Here is a 6,821-nt window from a genome sequence, read left to right as displayed (position 1 = left end):
GGCTGACTGGGGTTTTTCTGTGTTCCTTAGTATGGGTAATTGCTATTTCTACAAATGTCAAAAAGTGCCATGTTTTTACAGAGCTGTGAACAATGTTGTCAATTCAAAGGCAGCAAAATGTGCCAACTATTTCAATGCTTTATGGGTATTGATTTAGGAATAAACAGCAGGAATCCATAGTTCATACTCAGTACTCTCTTTTATAAATCTAGTGGTTATAAGCTGTAGATATCCATGAATCCGAAGGATCTAGAAAATGGCTAGGATAGCATCTTGACACTTCTTCCAGAAAATACTCATGATTTTCTTTAATTGTTCATTATCAGACCTGCCAAATCATATGCAGCCACGAGAATATCCTAAATTGAAGCCATATTTCTAGTTGGCTTCTGTGTTAAAATTTTTTGTTTAGAATGTGTCAATGTAATAAAGAAGGTTTTGAGTGGCAGTTATGTCCACAAGAAAATTATAATACAGGCCAGAAACTGAGAACCAGTGGCTCTTGGTGGAGACATGAAATGGCCCTTGTGTATTTCTTTTTGTGGCTTAATGCTCCAAATATCCACTATTCAACCAGCAAAGATTTAACACCTATGCTGAGAAAAGAACGGCTATGTGCTCACAAGGGATGAGATTTAATTTCCCTCCTCTGTTCAGGGAGAGATAAAAAACAAGTCCTTCTGGTCTAGAAGCGGAAGTGACCATTTCTGCACACAGGCGTGGAAGGAGCTCCCTTTGAAGTTTTCCCTCCTGGAAGGCAAGGTGCCTGTCAGGCTCCATCATGGGCTACGCTGGTCCCATGGATCCCACTCACTCCTGTTCCTCCGTGGCAGGCACTGTGGCCTCTGCAGTCTCCGTGGTCCACTGCTGACACACAAGGCAGGTGAGGATGGTGCCCAGGTCAGGGCCAAGCCTGCTGAAGGCTTCATACCACAGGGAGGAACACATCGTGACTCTAAAAAAAACACTCTTAATCACAGTAAACAGACTTTTTGGTTTGGACGTGGCCTCTGCACGGACCTAATTGTTTAAAGGGCAGCAAGACCAAGATTTCACACTCCCTGAGCCTGAGAGTTCCTCCCATGAGGGTCATAATTTGGGGTGTGCATCCCTGAGGAGGTTGAAAAGCCCTGGAGAGCTGAATCCATTTACCTCTGACTGCTTTTGACTGGTGTGTGTGCTTTGTGCCTCTATTGGTTTTTTGATAACTGAAGTGCAAACAAGATGATGCAGAACCTGCATCATCATTTGCACCGATATTAAAACCTACACCAGATTCCGTAGCCTGGTCTGCTTCAGATGGTAGACCGCTTTGCAGTAAAAATGAGGAAGTAGGAGGAAGTGAACTCTGCAAGGAGAATCCACAAACCCCACTGTGTGTCTGGCTGTGGCAGAGAATGGTAAAAAAAGTAGACAAAAGTTTATACTTCTTCTGTAGCTTGAAAATCTTCACTGTCCTACCCTATTGTTTTAAGCATAATGAACAGTGGAAATTTCATGATTTTCTGCAAAATCCAATCATATAGATATTTTTGTGACATTTTGATAATGTCCATGGCCCATTTTTCTACTGTTTTAATTAGCTCTTTGCCTAAAAATTATATTACATTTTTTTTGCAATTTGTGTTTCTCTTATGACTTTATGATATTTTAAGGTTAAACTGTTTGTGTAATTTAAGTAATATATTTTGTCTATGGCATGTGTATTTATGTCCAGCTGAGAAAGCACTTCTCCACTCCATGTTTATAGGTAAATGGTTCCACATTTTCTTCTAAAACTTTTGTGGGTTTATTTTTAAAAGTTTACTATTTGAGGACTTCCCTAGTGGTGCAGTGGTTAAGAATCCTCCTGCCAATGCAGGGGACACGGGCTCGAGCCCAGCAAGATCCCTCATGCTGTGGAGCAACTAAGCCCGTGTGCCACAACTACTGAGCCTGTGTGCCACAGCTACTGAATCCCGTGTGCCTAGAACCTGTGCTCCGCAACAAGAGAAGCCACCACAATAAGAAGCCCATGCACCGCAACAAAGGCCCAACGCAGCCAAAAATAAATAAATAAATTTACTAAAAACAAATAAAAATAGAAGTTTACTGTTTGGTTCTCCTGGAATTTATTTTCATATTAGAAATCCAATTATATGTTTTTTTAAAGAATAGGGTAGACTTTTTCAATCACATTTATTGAATAGAGGATTCAATATAGGATAAATATACACCTAAATAAATCCAATACTTTCACTAAGCAAAAAACGAAAACAAACAAACATAATGCAAAATATAGCCATGGGGTGGGGAAGGAGGAAAAATGTTATAAATTATGGGATTTTAAGTTTTGCACTCAGAGTGTGTTATCATTATTATTATATATTATTAATTATTATCATAAAGTTAATTTTAAGTGGAGAGCTGATAAATGGGGAGAGGATGAAGAGGTCAATAAAAGGAAGTGAGAACTCAGCCTTAAACCTCTAACAATAATTTGGGATTAAAACCTGTACTTAAAAAAAACATTAAATCTATTAGAGTAAAAATACAGAGGATCCTGATAGCTTTGTGGTAGAAAAGGGTGAAAAGAATTTATTTTAAAAAAATGAAAATATAAAATTCAAATAGTTTTTTAAAGTTGAAGCAACAGATAGGAAGTTATATTTGGTATTTCTGTATTAGAGGAAAGTTTATTACCCAGTGGAAATATGCTGAGTTTTTAGTTTGATGCCTGACTTGGGTAGGCAGGCAAAAGGTAGTTGACATGTCATGGTTGTTGTTGTTACTGTTCAAACTGCATACTTTTTAGCTTCATTTTTTTAAAAGCTTCACATTTGTTTTATTTATTCATCACTTGATAGATACTTGAGTTGTTTGTATTATTTTGCTATAATGAATAATGCTGTTTTGAATATTCATGCACAATTTTTTGTGTAGACATGTGTTTCCAGTTCTGTTGGATATGTACTCAGGGGTGGAATTGCTGGGTCATATGGTGCCTCTGTGTTTAACTTTTTGAAGAACTGGAAAGCTGTTTTCTGAAATGGCAGGACCATTTTACATCCCCACCAGCAAGGTATGACGTTTCAATTTAACATACCTGCTAACATTTGTTACTGTCTTTTTTACTTATTATCTAGTGAATGTGAAGTAGTAGCTCATTGTGGTTTTGATTTGCATTTCCCCAACAAATAATGATACTAAGTATTTTTTTCAGATGTTTATTGGTCATTTGTATATTTACTTTGAAAAGTGTATTTTCAAATCTTCTGTCCATTGAAAAAAATTGGGTTATTTGTCTTTTTACTGTTAAGTTGTAAGAATTGTATATTCTGGGATTTATTCATATTTTGTCCCATTCTGTGAGTTGCCTTTTCACTTTTTTGATAGTGTTTTTTGATGCACAAGAATTGTTAATTATTGTGAAATCGAATCCATTTTTCTTTTGTTGCTTGTGCTGTTGGTGTCCTATCTAAGAAACCCTTGACTAATCCAAAGTCACAAAAATTTACCTCTATGTTTTTTCTTAAGAGTTTTATACTTCAGCTCTTACATTTAGGTCTTTGATTCATGTTGAGTCAATTTTTTAGTATGGTATGAGGCAAGGGTCCAACTTCATTATTTTACACGTGGATATCCATTTGTTCCAGCACCGTTTGTGGAAAAGACTCTTGTTTTCCTTTTGAATTGTCTTGGCTCCCTTGTCGAAATTAACCATAAATGTAGAGATTTATTCGTGGACCCTTGAATCTATTCCATTCGTGTATATGGATATTCTTAGGTCAGAACCATACCTTCTTAATTGTTATAGTTCATTTGAAATCAGAAAATGAGTCCTTCAACTTAGTTCCCTTTTCCAGTATGTTTTGGTTATTTTGGGCTCCTTGTATTTTTTTTTACTTCATCTTAACTAAACATTTTATTTGGATTATTGTAATTTACCTCCAAAGAAATACATGTTCTCTAGCTGGAGGGATGTATGTAGGTGTCCCAGATTGTCTGAGATAATCTGCACTGATGGTTAGTATCTTAGTATAATTATTAAGTGTCTTCCTTTTTAACCCCGAAGAGTCTTATTTTGAAAGGCAAAATATTTGGTCATCCTCATTTTAGATCACGTAGGAGTTGCAAAGCTCTTTCAATATCCAAGTAGGGAACTGAGTCCATTAGAGTAGACACAATTCATAATCCATTCCAATTCCATGGAGCATTTGAAATTATCTTTCACTTCAACTTTTTGAGATAAGCTTATCAATCATTTTTAATGTCATGTTATCTCTCATAGGATATCCTCTGAGTTAAAGAAAAAATCAATCCCATTCACAGACTTTCTCCTTTAGGACAAAGCATAGGGAAAATATGCTAATTATTTAATTTCTAATTTTTATCTCCCCAATATAATTACATTTGGAAATGCTTTAGAATATTATTCATTATTTAAATATTTTCTTACTATTGTCATAAGAATTTACAAAAAATATTTACACTTAACAAACTATTACAAATCATACCCAACAATAAATCTCTCAATAAAATTTTAGCATTGCATTCATCAAATATGATACAGCAACATCGACAATAAAGATAAATTTGGCAAAGAATTTAACATATAATCAATCATTTAAAGTGAGTAAAGGATGAAAAACACCCAAGGCAGAGTATAAGAATAGCAGTTTAAATGCTCTAGAGCAAATAACATGGGGAATTTATATCTAGAGGGATTTGTATCTGTGTTGTTTGATTTTACTTTTAACTTCTAAAATTAAATAGGCCTGGAAAAAATATATGAATACATAGTCTTTTAATCCAATAACTGTTTGAAAAATGTTCATGAAATAGAAATCAAGAAAGAAATATTTGATTTCGTCTCTTTTTATGGCTGAGTAATATTCCATTGTATATATGTGCCACATCTTCTTTATCCATTCATCCGATGATGGACACTTAGGTTGTTTCCATCTCTGGGCTATTGTAAATAGAGCTGCAATGAACATTTTGGTACATGACTCTTTTTGAATTATGGTTTTCTCAGGGTATATGCCCAGTAGTGGGATTGCTGGGTCGTATGGTAGTTCTATTTGTAGCTTTTTAAGGAACCTCCATACTGTTCTCCACAGTGGCTGTATCAATTTACATTCCCACCAACAGTGTAAGAGGGTTCCCTTTTCTCCACACCCTCTCCAGCATTTATTGTTTCTAGATTTTTTGATGATGGCCATTCTGACTGGTGTGAGATGATATCTCATTGTAGTTTTGATTTGCATTTCTCTAATGATTAGTGACGTTGAGCATTCTTTCATGTGTTTGTTGGCACTCTGTATATCTTCTTTGGAGAAATGTCTATTTAGGTCTTCTGCCCATTTTTGGATTGGGTTGTTTGTTCTTTTGTTATTAAGCTGCATGAGCTGCTTATAAATTTTGGAGATTAATCCTTTGTCAGTTGCTTCATTTGCAAATATTTTCTCCCATTCTGAGGGTTGTCTTTTGGTCTTCTTTATGGTTTCCTTTGCTGCGCAAAAGCTTTTAAGTTTCATTAGGTCCCATTTATTTACTTTTGTTTTTATTTCCATTTCTCTAGGAGGTGGGTCAAAAAGGATCTTGCTGTGATTTATGTCATAGAGTGTTCTGCCTATGTTTTCCTCTAAGAGTTTGATAGAGCTATTTGTAATGAGGTGGATAGACCTAGAGTCTGTCATACAGAGTGAAGTAAGTCAGAAAGAGAGAGACAAATACCGTATGCTAACACATATATATGGAATTTAAGAAAAAAAAAAAATGTCATGAAAAACCTAGGGGTGAAACAGGAATAAAGACACAGACTTACTAGAGAATGGACTTGAGGCTATGGGGAGGGGGAAGGGTAAACGGTGACAAAACAATAAAGAGGCATGGACATGTATACACTACCAAACGTAAGGTAGATAGCTAGTGGGAAGCAGCCGCATAGCACAGGGAGATCAGCTCGGTGCTGTGTGACCGCTTGGAGGGGTGGGATAGGGAGGGTGGGAAGGAGGGTGACGCAAGCGGGAAGAGATATGGGAACATATGTATATATATAACTGATTCATTTTGTTGTGAAGCTGAAACTAACATACCATTGTAAAGCAATTATGCTCCAATAAAGATGTTTAAAAAAAAAAAAAAAAAAGAAAGAAATATTTGAAATTTCTATTAAATATTTTAATTGTTGGTGGGTTTTGGTTTCCTATCTGTCTCTGGATATCGACTTAGAAAGAGCAAAGCTCTTCAAAATAAAAAATAATAGCTAGGGCTTCCCTGGTGGCACAGTGGTTAAGAATCCACCTGCCAATGCAGGGGACACGGGTTTGAGCTCTGGTCTGGGAAGATCCCACATGCCGTGGAGCAACTAAGCCCGTGCGCCACAACTACTGAGCCCACGTGTCACAACTACTGAGGCCCACATGCCTAGAGCCTGTGCTCTGCAAGAGGAGCCACCACAATGAGAAGCCCACGCACCGCAACAAAGAGTAACCTGCACTCTCCACAACTAGAGAAAGCCCGCGTGCAGCAGTGAAGAGCCAATGCAGGCAAAAAAAGAAAGAATAGTTAAATAAGAAGACATTAAACAGCAACTTACTAGGAGCACTGAAGTGTCCTGTGATATGAAGAAATAAAATTAGGTTAAATAATGTTGAACCTGTTTCACAGTGTGTGTAGGGAGAGAATTCATGTGACAAAAAACCACCAATGGTGACTCCACCTGATGCACATTCAGTAAGATTTTGGATCATTATATTAAGACTCCAAAACTTATTTGTTTATTGCAAAAGTCTTGCTTTGCTTAAGGTGACAAGTGTTTTTATATGAAAGAAAAA

The sequence above is a fragment of the Pseudorca crassidens genome, chromosome 1 (genome assembly GCF_039906515.1).
Source record: "Pseudorca crassidens isolate mPseCra1 chromosome 1, mPseCra1.hap1, whole genome shotgun sequence".
Classification (NCBI taxonomy): domain Eukaryota; kingdom Metazoa; phylum Chordata; class Mammalia; order Artiodactyla; family Delphinidae; genus Pseudorca; species Pseudorca crassidens.
Note: the sequence above shows the minus strand (reverse complement) of the source record.